The sequence below is a fragment of the Delphinapterus leucas genome, chromosome 1 (genome assembly GCF_059928025.1).
Source record: "Delphinapterus leucas isolate spDelLeu-1000000601 "Yukka" chromosome 1, BTC_Dleu_Yukka2, whole genome shotgun sequence".
NCBI lineage: Eukaryota > Metazoa > Chordata > Mammalia > Artiodactyla > Monodontidae > Delphinapterus > Delphinapterus leucas.
Window position 1 is genome coordinate 84,886,070 of NC_143129.1, and position 16,234 is coordinate 84,902,303.

Consider the following 16,234-nt stretch of genomic DNA (forward strand, 5'->3'; position numbering starts at 1 on the left):
AAGTTCAAATGTTTAGGGTGTACAATTCAGTGGTTTATAGTATTGATGTATAAGTAGAGAGAGTTGTACATCTATCACCTTAATTAATTTTAGAACATTTTCATTATCCCCCAAAGAAACCTTATACCAGTTAACAGTCACTCACTATTTTCACTCCCCTCCTCACCCTTTTGCTCCCGCTAATTCTAGGCAACCACTGATCGACTTTCTCTTTTTATAGATCTGCCTTTTCTAAACATTTTACATAAATGAGATCCACACATTAGTGGTCTTTTGTGACTGGCTTCTTTCACCTACATAATGTTTTTGAGGTTCAACTATATTGTAGCATGTGGCATCTGTACTTCATTCCTTTTTATTGCCAAATGATATTCTATTGCATGGTTATATCACTTTCTGTTTATCCATTCATTGATTGATGAACTTTTAGGTTGTTTTCATTTTTTGGCTATTATATGAATAAAATTACTATGAACATTTATGTACAAGCTTTTGTGTGGACATAAGTTTTCCTTTTTCTTGGATAGAAACCTAGGATTGGAATTGCTAGGTCATAAGGTAACTCTATTTTTAGCATTTAGAGGGACTGCCAAATTGTTTTCCGAAGTGGTTGCACCATACTATTTACTTTCTCATAAGCGGTGTATGAGGGTTCCAATTTCTCCACATCCTCACCAAAATTTGTTAATGTCTGCCTTTTTTATATTACAGCGAGTCTAGTGAGTGAGAAGTGGTATCTCATTGTGATTTTCATTTGCATTTCCTGAATGACTTTCTATGTGCTTATTAACTATTTGTATAAGCATTTTCTTTGGGAAAATGTCTATCGTAACTACCCATTTTTAAACCGGATTATTTGTCTTTTTATTATTGAATTGTAAGAGTTCTAGATACAAGTCCCTTCTCAGATTTATGATTTGCAAATATTTTCTCCCATTCTATGGGCTGTCTTTTCACTTTCTTCATACAGTCCTCTTTTAAAACACAAAAGTTTTTAATTTTGATCAAGTTCAATTTATCAGTCTTCTCGTTTATCGCTTGTGCATTTGGTGTCATATCTAAGAAATTGTTGCCTAACTCAAGGTCACAAAGACTTTCTCCCATGTTTTCTACTACAAATCTAATAGTTTTAGCTCCTACATTTAGGTCCGTGATCCGTTTTGAGTTAATTTTTGTGTATACTATTCGGTAGAGGTCCAAATTAATTCTTTTGCACGTAGATATTCACTTGTCCCAGCACTATTTGTTGAAAGGACTATTTTTTCCCTATTGAATTGTCTTGGCCTCTTTGTCAAAAATCAGTTGAGGGCTTTCCTGGTGGCGCAATGGTTGAGAGTCTGCTGGACACGGGTTCGTGCCCCGGGACCGGGAAGATCCCACATGCCGCGGAACGGCTGGGCCCGTGAGCCATGGCCGCGGAGCCTGCGCGTCCGGAGCCTGTGCTCCGCAACGGGAGAGGCCACAGCAGTGAGAGGCCCACGTACCAAAAAAAAACAAAACAAAACAAAAAAAAACAATCAGTTCAACTGTTAGGGTTTATTTGTAGATTCTTAATTCTGTTTCATTGATTTATATGTCTGTCCTTATTCTAGTACCACACTGTCTCGATTATTGTAGTTTTTTCAGTAAGCTTTGAGATCAGGAAGTGTGAGTCCACCAACTTTTTTCTTTTTCAAGATCATCTGACTATTTTGAGTTCCTTGCATTTCCATATGAATTTTAGGATCAGCTGAAATTGACAAACTGATCCTAAAATTCAGTCCCCACTTTTATTAAATTATTTAAAACATTTTCTTCCATACTCAAGATGAAATTGGATAAGAAGGATTGAGTAAAGTACACTTTGGAGTTGTGTAAAGCAGGGTGGTCCTTTGAAAGGGGGGCCAAACTGATGGAGGAGGGGAATAAGGGAGCCAAAAAGTTTGGTGAACTTCCCACCCTAGTGAGAGGAATGTTTGTTCAGAAGAGGCAGTTTGATCTAGCACCAGGGGACATTGTGAAAGATAATTGAAATTGGTAAGTCCATTGATCTCCCCAGAAGAAAAAAAGATCTCCAAGTAAGCAGTATTGTTAGTTTGTTGATTCTTACAGAAGAAGATTCTCATCTAACTAAGGGAAGCAGCTGGCCCTTTCTTAGGGCTGTAAGACAAGAAAAAAATGAAGAAATTCCTCCCCGTCTTTTCTTACCTCTCTCTGTGGCCAGCCCTAACCTTTGTCCATCTTTGTTCCCCTTCCCCTTTATAAGTTCCCCAAAAGAGGAGGGAGGGGAGGGAGAAAAAGAAGAAAACCATACTGGGAGAGAGGGTTGGAGATGCTGGAGTGGGAGAGGAATTCTGGAGCACTTAAAATAAAAGATCTTTAAGGTACCGTGGGAGGAGCCCACTATGGAATATGACAATATGTAACAAGAGGTGTCAGGATGATCACATTCTTTGCCTCAGGAATCCAACTCCTGATAGTTTATCCTAAGGAAATAAAACATGAAAAAGCTGTGAGTGGCAATGTTAATGAGGATGTTATCTATAATAGCACCAGCTGAGACGACCTAAATCTCTAAAATAAATGTTTTATGACATCATGGCATGTAAATATGGTAGATTATCATGCCAGTTCCATGGTCAAAATATACCCTGAATGGCATCACTTTGCACTGCACTCTCTACTACCCTGGGTTCAAGTCACATAATCTCTCACCTGAATTATTTCAGTGACCTCCCAACTCATTTTTCTGCTTTCACCCCACTCCCTTGTCTACTCTCAACACAATAGTCATTAGAGCCCTTTAAAAACTTAAACATGTCAGTCCTCTATGTAAAAACTTTGGCTCCCCTCTCATTTAAAGCTGATGCCTTTTGTTGGTCCCAGGCCCTACCTCCTCTGGCCCCCATTACTCTCTGACCTCATCTGATGCTACTTTTCCTCTTTCATGCCCCACTCTGACCATACAGCCCTCCTTACTGTTTCCCGAACACACCAGGCCTTCTCCTGCCTCAGTGACTTTGAACCCACTCTTCCCTCTTCTCCCAGATATCCATTTGGCTTGTTCTCTCACCACCTTCAGCTCTCTGCTCAAATGTCATAGGTGAGACTTTCTTCCCCTGGACCATGCTATTTAAAATTGCTCTCTGCCCCCAACGCCCAGCTCCCAGCATTTCCTATTTCCCTTCCTTGCTTTATTCTTCCCCATTGCACTTATCTGACTTATGTATTTGGGTTACTATCCTATTCTTCCCATAGAATCTGTGCTGTATGGGAGCAGGGATTTATGTATGTTGCTCGCTACCATATTGTCTGTGTCTTGACTTGCCTTGAACAGAGTAGCTGTCTAAAAAATATTTGTTGAATGAGTGAATACTTCCATAAAAGTAGTAATTATCAAAACTAGTTTGTAATTTTGCAAGTGGGAAAATATAAAGATATAAACGGCGACATGGTGCATGCACCATGGTGCATGGTGGCAGTGGCAGTGTGGCCTGGGAGTAGTACAGTCTGGGAGCTGCAGAATTGGAGAGGTCTGGACTCAAATCCTGACTCTGCCACTTTCTAGTTGTGTGACCTTGGGCAAGTGGATGTAACCTCTCGGTTTCACCCTCTGTGAACCAGGTATGATAATGCCTCCCTCGTAGTACTGTTGTAAAAATTCAATGAGAAACTATAAGTGAACACCTGGCACATAGTAGGTGCTCTATGAACATTAAATTCCTGTCTTCTCCTGAGGAAGACTGTATATCCAGTGGATAAGAACTGGGTGGATACAAAAGTAAAAATAGTTGGGTATGTCAAATAGAGGGATTAAGAATATTTCATTTTATTTTATTTTATTTCTTTTTGCAGTACGCGGGCCTCTCACTGTTGTGGCCTCTCCCGTTGCGGAGCACAGGCTCCGGACACGCAGGCTCAGTGGCCACGGCTCACGGGCCCAGCCACTCCGCAGCATGTAGGATCTTCCCGGACCAGGGCACGAACCCGTGTCCCCTGCATCAGCAGGCAGACTCTCAACCACTGCGCCACCAGGGAAGCCCTCATTTTATTTTTTTAATAATCAAGTCCTCCCTATGCATGGGTATGTGAACAGAGTGGTAGGCTGGGGGTAAGGTTCTCCCAGTTACCTCCTGAGTCTGGTTTCACCTCTGACACTTACCAGATGTGTGACATTAAGCAAATCCTAACTTCTCTGTGCCTGTTTCCTTAACTGTAAAATGAAGAGGTTGTATTTAGTGACTTTTAGTGCCATCAGTGCTTAGAATTTCATAATTAAAATAGGCAAGCCATTCCACCTGGCTTTGCCCCACTTCGGCCCAGCCTTACTCAAATGTGATGGCCAGATGTTTCTAATCTTAGGCGCATAAAAGAGTCTATTCTTTGGTTTTCAGAAGCCAAAAGAAACTGGAAAGTTTAGGAAAAGTACTAAGCAGATGAGCTTTCCTTCTCTTTCACTCTTAAATCGTCACATTCATATTGTTCAAACTTAAGAAAACATGAAATGCAAAACAAAATAAATATTCACCTTTGGGTTTGAATCAACTATGTGAAGTTTTAAGCTATGAAGGAAAGTGTATGTATGTGGTTTTGTTTTGTTTTGTTTTGTTTAAAAGTAGTGAGTGAAAAGTAGATGTCAGCAGTTTTCAACTGTAACTATAACCTTGTACCCACATGGCTGTGAGCTGAAGCCAGGAGGGAAAGGCTGGAAGGGAATGGCTGGAGCCTTCCCCTGCTCTGGAAAGCTTGTGGCTTTGTTTTCTTCGCATTGCTACACCAAGGCAGAGGAGAGGAGGATGTTTGGGTTTGCAGGCTGCCGGCCACTGTCAGCAAGTTTGAAGCCCTGGCTTCACTTCCCTGAACGGGGGTGAGAGAGGGGGGTCAGCTGCCCTGGCCTCCCTCTAACAACGGAGCCACAGAGAATTTAAATACTCCATCAGTTTCAAGGCTCTGACTTTACTCATCTGAAAACTGACGATCTCATCTGGGAAGGGTCAGTTAAAAAATGACAGAACTGCCCAAAGTAAACAGAGGGAACAACCACAACAGAAACTTTCTCTGCAATGTTTCCTTAAAATTACTGGCCCGGCCCACCAGAGCTCTGGCTAGAGTGCCCACTCACCCTCTCTGTTGCCCCCATGGCCTTGTTTGGGTAAGCCCTGGCTGACCTGGCCAGCGCCTCCCGTCCTCAGGCCTCTCTCCAGTGCTCTCCCCAGAGAGCAGGGAGAGTCCACATTGCAGAGTGTTTTTAGATTGGAGTATGGGTATCGTCAAATAAGAAGACTCTGTAGAGCTCATTTACTAGGACCCCTAATCGACGAGTAAACTCAGCTTAAATGATGTGCCCAAAGGTGGAGACTAAGCCTGGGGCAGAACTGGTCTCTTCGTTCCTAAACTAGTGCTCTTTCCAGATTATCAGACACTGTTGTAAGGGGCTAAAAGTAGGGAAGTTAACTTTAAAGTTCTCTTTCTCCACCTTTTCTTTCTAACCAAATTCTATTTTGTTGACCTTCAGGGCTATGCAGAAAAACGTATTTTGAATTTAGACTTAAGGACGAGAACTAAATCTTACCCTATGTGTACCTTGTGTGTGCTTCAGAGTTCATGTTACTCATCTACCCCTCCAGGCAGCATTGTGAGGTCAGTGGCTGAGCAGAGTGGGCAGGGCATGGGCTTTAGGGTCCAACAAGCCTCAGAACTCAGGCTCTGCCCATTGTAGCTGTGTGAACTTGGACAAATTATCTACTCTCTCCACAACTTAGTTTCCACACATGTGAAACGGGAACAATCATAGCATCTACTTCGTCATATTTTCATGAAGATTTCACGGGATGGTACATGTTATGCACAATGAAAAACGCAACAAATGTAGAAATTGTTAATACCCTAGGAGGCATTTATTGTACCCTTTTTACGGATGAAGAAATTAAGGCTCAGAGAGGCTAAAGGGCTGTAGTCTCACAACTGGTTAGTAAGAGAGTCAGGATTCAGCTCAGCCTCCTTGCACCACCTCCAGGGCACTTGCCACTCCACTGCTGAGTGTAGATGGTTGAAGGTGGCTCTGGGCCACGGGTCAGAATTGTCTGTCCCTAGCATCACAGAATGACATGTTATTTATTAAGCCTTCACATGCTCTGGTACTGGGAAATGGATGCTTCAGGGGTGAGGTAGGCTTTCATGTGCAGCTTTTTTATTAAGCAGTCTTTACACAGACACCAGCTAGGAAATGAAGCCTGGCACTAATCCCTAGCCCAAGCCCAGGGAAGTTGGGCTCGGGGGTTAGGTCAGAAGTCCTCGAATATTCTCAACTTTCCTTTCCTTTGGCAGTGCTTTCTTGATGCTCTAAGAATACTTTGTTTACCCTGCTATTAGAGCCTTCTTCACACTCTCTCATGTTACAGTATTATTGAGTATCCATCTGATTTCCCCTTGGAACAGTGAGCTCCGAAGTGGGTTGCCTAAGATGATACAGTGAGATGTGGGAAGGAAATATGTGAACACTTGCTTTTATTTATTCTTTAAAATACTAAGAAAATTAAGCTTTACCAATATTTAAAGATTAGTACCATATAACATATATAATTTATAACAAATATGCAATTATTGGGAGTGCATGCTCAATATTTTTGATGGAGTGGAATGATGAAAAGAATTTGGACGTAACTGTTCTAGAATGTAAGCCCCTCAAGGGCAAGAGATGTGCTCATTTCTGATTTGTATCCCACCTTCATCCTCAGTATCTAGCACTTAACCATTCCCCAAACAAATGAATTTGGCATCTGTATGAACTTGGTTGTCTTTCTTTGCTTTTTCCCCTCCTTTTATCATCCATCTGATATAATCCCATGTCTTGTTCAATATTCTGCCAAGACCTGAGCAAATAATAAAGCTGTGTTTGAGAAGTAAAGAGTGCAAGTGCTATGAGAAGGTTGAAAAGTACAAAACTGAAATAGAAATAAAAGCAAAAATAAACAAGTGGAACCTAATCAAACATAAGCTTTTGCAAAAGAAAGCATAAACAAAACAAAAAGCCTACAGAATGGGAGGAAATATTTTCAAACGATGTGACTGACAAGTGGTTAAATTCCAAAATATACAAACAGCTCATACAACTCAATAACAAAAAAAACAAACAACCCCAATCAAAAATTGGGCAGAAGACCTAAATAGACATTTCTCCAAAGGAGACATACAGATGGCCAAGAAGCACATGAAATGCTGCTCAACATCACTAACTATTAGAGAAATGCAAATCAAAACTACAATGAGGTACCGCCTCACACAGGTCAGAATGGCCATTATTAAAAAGTCTACAAATAATAAATGCTGGAGAGGGTGTGGAGAAAAGGGAACCCTCCTACACTGTTGGTGGGAATGTAAATTGGTGCAGCCACTATGGAAAACAGTATAAAAACTAAAAATAGGGACTTCCCCGGCGGTCCAGTGGTTAAGGCTCCATGCTTCCATTGCAGGGGGCACAGGTTCTATCCCTGGTCGGGGAACTAAGATCCCACATAAAGTGCAGCATGGCCAAAAAAAAACCAAAAAACTAAAAGTAGACTTACCATATGATCCTGCAATCCCACTCCTGGGCGTATACCCAGAAAAGATGAAAACTCTAATTCAAAAAGATGCATGCACCCCAATGTTCACTGAAGCACTATTTACAATAGTCAAGACATGGAAGCAACCCAAATTTCCATCTACAGATGAATGGATAAAGAATATGTGGTACATATATACAATGGAATATTACTCAGCCATAAAAAAGAATGAACTAATGCCATTTGCAGCAACATAGATGGACCTAGAGATTATCATACTAAGTGAAGTGAGTCAGATGCAGAAAGACAAATATCATATGATATCACATGTGGAATCTAAAAAATGATACAAATGAACTTATTTACAAAACAGAAAGAGACTCATGGACATAGAAAACAAACTTATGGTTACAAAAGGGGAAAGGGGGAGGGGAATAAATTAGGAGTTTGGGATTAGCAGATCCAAGCTACTATATATAAAATAGATAAACAACAAGGTTCTATTGTATAGCACAGGGAACTATATTCAATACCTTGTAACAAATTATAATGGAAAGAATATGAAAAAGAAAATATATACATATTCAGTTATAAACATATATATAGAACTGAATCACTTGGCTGTACAACAGAAACAAGCACAACATCGTAAATCGACTATGCTTCAATTATAAATTAATTAATTAATTAAAAGTGCAAGGCTGAAAGTCCCAAAGAAGATACTTAATGGTAGTTTAATGCACACAACAGGCAAGAGTAAAACATCATGGAAGAACCATGGGCACAAAGTCAGATGTGGAGCACCAGCTCTGCTGTCTGAGAAATCAAGTGTGGTCTGAGCATCTGAATGTTTTCAAACTGAGCACTGCCTTCCCTCTTCCTCCTAAAGCTTCAGAAAACAACACAACACAATACAATGAGCAAGGATCTTGGAGAAGTTTCAGTTCTGTCACTCTCCCTGGCTGGGTGCTCTTGGGTGAGGCCCCTAACCACTTCTCCCTCCTCTCCTCTCGGGAAAGTAGCTCTTTACCTACAAATGAGGTTGGACTACATGATTATGGAGGTCCCTTCACGCTCTGAAGCAGCCGTGAATATAGATGAAGTTGGTGGTTTTCTACATGAGACAACTACACTTTGAGGGGCAGCGTGAGGCCCACTGGACCAAAAACATCACCTTACCACCAGCCTTCCATGGTGCATGACATTCCCCCCTCAGACACTGTGTTTCTATGAGGGGCTTAACAAACCGCCAGGAACTACTGACATGCAGCCACTTTCATTCAGTCTCAGCAATGTCCATTATACATGTAGAGTGAGACAGCAAGTTATAATACTTTGTATGTTGTATATATCTATAAATAAATATAAATATACGTGTTTATACCCAGAAAAAAAAACTGAGAGATACCCACCATACTTTTAACATTGATTATTTCTAGGGTGTAGGAGAGTGGAGATGAGGGTAGAAATTTTATCATTTACTTTAAATCCTTCTATATTGTTAGCTTGTTTTTAATAAACTATTTTAATAATTAAAGATAAAATTGTTTTTAAAATAAAGCTTAGAAGTCCTATACAAATGTTTCAACAATAGTTGTAATAAGTGGCACGTGCTATTCAAGAAGAGGCTCTGCTAGAAACAAATCTGCATCTTTATACTTCATTAGAGCCCTTGCTAAAGTACAGAGTATGCACAGATTCTACAGAGGGTAGAGGCCCAGACTGGGAGGCCCTAATCACATCATCAAAACTCTCATTTAGTCATCTTGGGCAACTTGAATTTGCCCAAACTTAACTTGAGTTTGGATTTCTCGATGATAAAACAAGGCTGTTAAACCAAATAACCTATAGGGACCTTTCTACTCTGAAGACCTATGGTTCTGAATACGGTGCATGCAAAGACCCAGCTAGGAAAGTAAGCACGACAGATGGGAGCCAGGAGAGAAGTTCTTACTTTCCTCCAAACCAAAGTGAAAACTGATAGAAAACTCTCTTCCTCCCCTACCCCTCTTTTCTTTGCTACAACCCGTTATCTAAACTTTCTGTATTTGGGACACACCCCACTTTATGGGCCCTGATGGGTTACAGAGACAACCCCCCTGTATAGAAGCTGAAAATATGTCTTAAATATGTCTTAATGCTCAGGGCAACCATATTCATAGGATAAATTTCTGACAGTAAAGTTGCTGGGTCAAAGGGTATAACTTCTTAATTTTGACAGATAGCACCAAACTATACTACAAGGAGATTGCATCAATTTTTAATCCTGCTAAAATGCTCTAAACTCCATGTCTCCCCGTATTCTCACCCAATGAATGTGTGGTATTAGATTTTTATAGTGTTGCCATTCTGATAGGTAAAAAATGATTTCTCATTGTCTTAATGATTATTCTTTAAACCATAAGTGAGGTTGAGTATTTTTCTTATATGTAAAAAGAAAAAGCATTTTCTTATATGTACTATTTATTTACCTATGTATTCTATTCATGCCCTTTGCCTTTTTTTTTTTTTTAATTTATTTATTTATTTTAGGCTGTGTTGGGTCTTTGTTTCTGCGCGAGGGCTTTCTCTAGTTGCAGCGAGCGGGGGCCACTCTTCATCGCGGTGCGCGGTCCTCTCACTATCGCAGCCTCTCTTGCTACGGAGCACAGTCTCCAGATGCGCAGGCTCAGTAGTTGTGGCTCACGGGCCTAGTTGCTCCGCGGCATGTGGGATCCTCCCAGACCAGGACTCGAACCCTTGTCCCCTGCATTGGCAGGCGGATTCTCAACCACTGCGCCACCAGGGAAGCCCTGCCTGTTTTTTTAAATTGGATTTTTATCTGTTTTAAATTATTTTGTAAGAACTCCATATTTTAAGGGAACTATCCCTTTTTCATATTTGTTACAAATATTTTTTCCCAATTTTTTTTGGTCTTCTGACCTTGCTCACTTTACCCAATTTTTTTTTTTTTTTTTTTTTTTTGCCTCACAGAAATCTTTAATTTTTATGGAGTCAAATTTGCCCATATTTTTGCTTAGAAGGCCTTTTGGTTGGGAAGCTTCTTATGGTCTCAACATCAAAGCTGCTTATTTAGAAAAACAACACTTGAGATTTCTGGTTGAAGACAGCAGATTAAACTCATGCACTGTGTTCTGATCCCTCCTAGAATTCAACCAAAAGTTAATGTTTGATGAAGTAATGCATTCATGTGGTTCTAAAGCCAAAAAATGTAAAAAGGCACAGACCAAAATGTTTCCCTCATCCATGTCTCCCATTGGCCCAGGACCCACCTCCTTCCTGTTCATACGTAAGTGCTGTTACTAGTTTCTCATGTGTGTTTCCAGAGTTTCTTTATGCGTATGTAAGGCAATAAAAACTTAGGTAAAAGGATAAACCTACAAAGACAAAGAGAATGTGAAAGGGACAACAGCAGGATGACTTTAATAGCTGGAACGTAGATAAATGAGTGATACCTGAATCAAGAGAAAGCTGAGTTCTAAGCCAGCAGAAGAGAAAGCTACAGCAACTTGCTTTGCATTTCAATCCTCCATGTACCCAGCAATTGGAGACACCAGGTACTTTTGTGAGAAAAGTTGTGGTTAAAACAGTAGGCTGAGTTGAAATTCAGTTCAAGAAGCAGCGAGGTCCCTAGACCCCTTTTTCCCTTGCTGCTGTCAGGTGGACGGCCCCTTCCCTGCAGTGGCCAAGGAACAGAGGGTTTTTTTTTCTTCTGATGGGAGAGCAAGACGGAGGGAGGACCAGGCACAGTTGTGTGAAAGGACAAAATACTAAAAACATTACCTAGAGACCCCCTGCCTTCTTCCCTTACGTAGGTTGTACAATCCTGGCATCCAGCCAGGAGATAGGAAGGCATTCTCTAGGAGCCTGACACACTGGAGAGAAATGCCCTAAAGATCATTTGGAAACAGCAGCATCTCTGAGAGGATAAGAAAACAAAAAATTATTAGTATCCTCAGAGAGATAAGAGGGGATAGTGCACACACGAAATAAGTATGGAAGGCTATTTTTTAAAGAAACATTTAGAGAACAAAAGCGAGATCTTAGAAATTTAAATATGATTGCAGAAATAAAAAAGCTCAGTAGAAGCTTTGGAAGCTAGAAAATAAAGCAGAGAGATGAGATATGGGAAATGGAAGATAAAGAGCAAGAGTAGTTTATTTTGGAGATGATCCCAGCAAACACCTGAAGGGCAGTAGGGAAGTGAAACAAGGAAACCAATATAACCAGCAAGTTACTGTGAATAGCTGTAACTTGATTCCTTTGGGGAACTCTGGGAGGCCAGTGTAGAAATCATACCTCAATGTTACCCCCACTCAGGGCTGAGGAAGCTGGGCTATTTATCTACCAGTTCTCATTAAGGGCTGCTCCTAGGGAGATGGGGGTTAATTCACCAATACTTCCTAAGCAAACCTTCACTGGCCAGAAAAAGCCCTCATGCAAAGGGACATCGTGCTGGTAATTTAGAATGCCTGGATTTAGTAGGTACCAAGAGAACATGGGCAGGCACTGAGGGCAGCTGTTCTATCCTTCCTGCACTGTTTCTTAGGAAACTACTCGAGGATGTGCTCCGCCCAAACAGTGGAGTGAATCAAGAAAGAGGAAGAGGTGGAATTGAGAGGGGACTTAAACAACTGGAGGACAGTAGGGATTAAATTAGTGGCATGCATAGGAAATCTAGGCAATTATTAACTCCAGAGAAAGCAAAATGTTTTCAGGAAAATGATTATAATTTATTATACAACACAGGTGTGAGTAGTACTTATTTGGTCAAAATAATGTAAATACTGTGTATCAACCTAATAATGATATAGCTATATAAGTCCAGGAAATATATGTGTGTGTGTGTGGTATGGAAGGGGTGAAAGCTAAATCCCCATTTCCCACATTAGAAAGTCAATAGATTAAATTATGAAGGAGCTATTTAGAGATATGGTGAGTCAAAAAAAAGGATTAGTTAAAGCATTAGAAGTGATTTCCTCTGAGGAGTGAGAAGGGGGGATATGGAGTGGGGGGCTGCTATTTAGTGATGTAGAACTATTCAATTCTTTAAACTATGTGCATATTTAATTTTGATATAAATAATAAAAATTGGTAATTTATCTTTTTTATTCTGCTATATGAAAAAGGGAGGAAGTGAGATGGAGAATGTGCATCATTCCCAGCTGAGAAGGAAGCTGGGAAGGTAAAGTGAAACTTGTTTCTTGAGTCTATCAACCCAGCAAGGCCATTGTCTTTTCATCTCCTGTTGAGGCAGGGAAAAAAAATTATGAGCAACTGGGAAATTAAGACTTAAAAAATTTTAAAACAGCTGTTGATGCCAAACTGACCTGAAATCTGGGGCTGACCTAGGAGGATTTTGACCCAAGGAAATGATCCAGGTAATTGCAAAGAAATAATTCTACCAAATTAAAAAATAAAAACAACATTACATTAAGGGGGATATTAATAGCACTAAAGTGTCAGTGGAGTGAATTCTTAATTGTGTTTGGATATACGCTTCTTGAAATTTTACTTTAAATGCCTATTGCCTTAAAATCCAAAATTTAAAAATATGACTATTTTGATTTATAATTTTCATTTAAAGAAAACATGGAAATGCTTTCTACAGAGTTTTGCTTAGCCATCTCTATGACTGAAATCACATTGTTTAGGTCTGTGGCCCCATCAAGACACCAGAGTCTGCCACCTTCTATTGCAGGCTAAATATCCATGGAGATGAGGCCTCTTGAAAGCTGACTCAGTCCTCTTTTCTCATCCTGTCTTCAATCTCTCACCATTGGATCCTTCTCCTCAGCCTAGAAAAATGCTCAAAAATTACCCATCTAAAATAAAAAATGATCAAAGAAGAAATTCTCACTTTGGCTATCACCCCGACTTTCTCTTTTCCTTCATCATAGTACTTCTAAAAAGAACACACTCTAACTTCCTTTTCTTCCTTTACTTCCTCACCACATGCTGCCTCTTCACCTTGCCCAATCTGGCTTTCACTCCGACCATCGCACTGAACCTGCTACCTCAGAGGTCTCAGGACTTCCTACCTGCTAAACCCTTGGTCCTATCTAGTCCTCATCTTCTTCAACCTCTCTAAGCCTTTGATTTTTTTTTTTTTTTTTTTGCGGTACGCGGGCCTCTCACCACTGTGGCCTCTCCCGTTGCGGAGCACAGGCTCCGGACGCGCAGGCTCAGCAGCCATGGCTCACGGGCCGCGGCATGTGGGATCTTCCCGGACCAGGGCACGAACCCGTGTCCTCTGCATCGGCAGGCGGACTCTCAACCACTGCGCCACCAGGGAAGCCCTAAGCCTTTGATTTTTAAAACCTCTTCCTGCTAGCTCTCTGTCTCTGTCTCTCTCGATTCCCTTCCTTCTCCCATATTCTGCACCTCTCACACTTCCTGGTTTTCCCACCTCTCTTAGTCTCTCTTTGGCCGCCCTCTCCTCCACCCGCCTCTGAAGAATAGGCATCCCCAGAGATCCACTGACTCCCCGCCGGATCTGGCCTCTGTCTCCCACCTCATGTGTACCCTGTCTCTCTTGCTCACTACACTCTGGTCACACTGACTTTTCCTTCAGCTCCTCTAATGCACCAGCTCTTATTGCCTTAGGGCCTCTTCCCTCTACCTGGGCCGCTCTTCTCCAACCCTCCATCTAGCTATATCCAGCTTGACTTTTAGGTCTAGGCTTCCTATCACTTCCTCAGGCTGCTCCTCCTGAATGGCCTCCCCACCCCACCTCCACAAAACTAAATCTGCTTTCCCACTTCTTGGTCTTAGAAATCATTTTTTTTCTTCAAAATATTTTTACAGTTTGTAATCACAGGCTTTCGTTTCATTATACGTTAATTTGCTTAAATATCTACCTTTCTCTCCAGAGTGTCAATTCCATGAGGACAGGAACCGTGTCAGTTTTGTTTACCACCTTATACTTAGCATTCAGTACCATCCCTTGAACAGTAAATACTAATTTTTGTTGAATGAATGAATGAGTGAATGAATGAAGTGATTTCTTCATGTCAGGCACTACAGTTAATTCTTTACATAAGTCACCTCATTTTTATTCCCACATCAACCCATATTCAACCCCTATTATCAGGCAAGGAAACTGAAGCTTAGAAAGACTGAGTAACGGTACCCAAGATCTTACAGGAGAACGAGTGTCAGAGCTAGAATTTGAAAATACGTTTCTCTGACTCTATGTAGGACTTCTTAATGATCATGTTATAGGGCTTCCTAGTTGACAAACCTTCTACATCCACCTTCCAAAAATGCTCTCACGCTTATGCCTTCTTGATGGTTTTCATGCTCCCTCTTGTGTCCTCCTCCCCGAATCTGTTCCAAGCTGGATACTGGTGCCTGGTGGCGAACTGGTCGTGGAGGAGACCGGGTGGTCCTGGCAGCGTTCCTTTTCTAACACATGTTTCTGAGAAGCCCTCAGAAAACCTGTGAGGCAGGCAAACCGTGATGCTGATCAGTGTTCTGACCGCTCTCCTGCACTTTCTATATTCTCTTCTCACTTCCTGCCTTCTCCCCATGGCTTTGGGTTCCTCCCCATTGCGGTGCCCCACTCAGGTCTTCTCTCCCTGCCCGCACATGCCCTCTGCCTATTTTAGTCCCTTTCGCTGACAAAAACGTACCCGTCCCGGAAAATGTTCTCAATAGAATGGTAAGTGAAAATAACAAAGTAAGATCAAATATTGTATAAATAGTTGCTATGAGTTGAGTTTTATCTCCCCTCAATTCATATGTTGAAGTCCTAAGCCCCAGTACCTCATTTGAAAATAGGGTCATCGTTACTGTAATTATTCAAGGTAAAATGAGGTCATATTGGAGCAGGGTGGGTCCCTACTCCAATATGACTGTTGTTCTTATAAAAAGAACACAATGTGGAGAGACAGACATACACCCGGGGAGAGCACCATATAGAGATAAAGGCAGAGACTGGCAGCAGAAGCCAAGGAACGACAAAGATTCCAGAAAGCCACCCGAAGCTAGGGGAAAGGCCTGGAACAGATTCTCCCTCATGATCCCAAAAGGAACCAACTCTACCAACACCTTGATCTTAGATTTCTAGCCTCCAGAACTGTGAGACAATACATTTCTGTTGTTTAAGCTGCTCAGTTTGTGGTACATTGTTGTGGCAGCCTTAGCAAACTCATAGAAATAGTATAATCCCAATTTTGTTAAACAAAACAAACTTGTGTATATTAGGGATTCTCCTTCTCCTCTCTTATCTCTCTCTCTCTCTCTCACACACACACACATACACACAGATCAAAGAAAATATATACAAAAGTGTACAGTGGTTCCTTTGGGGAGGTGGATGATGAGTAAGTTTGCTTTGTATTTTTCCCTGCACCTTTAGGTATTTTCTCAATTCTCTTACATCTCTGCAATATTACTTATGATCACGTAGAAGAATCCTCTAGCTTCATCTGTAATTTGAGAACAGCCATACCAATCTTCCAGGATTGTTGCGAGGATTAAAGTGTCTGACACACAGTATGTCCGTTGGTGTCTCTAGACTAGGGAGAACAGCTCCAAAGAAGTAAAGCTGGGCATAACAGCCTGTGGTTCTTCTGTTCATCATTGGGGGACTGCTCAGTTCATACAAGGTGGCTTTGCCAAGGCTGCTGAGCATTGGTCTCCTCGTGTGGTAAGGGTGGATATGGGGAGTGGGATGGCACAAAGGAGCTGGCTGGATGCCTTGGGCT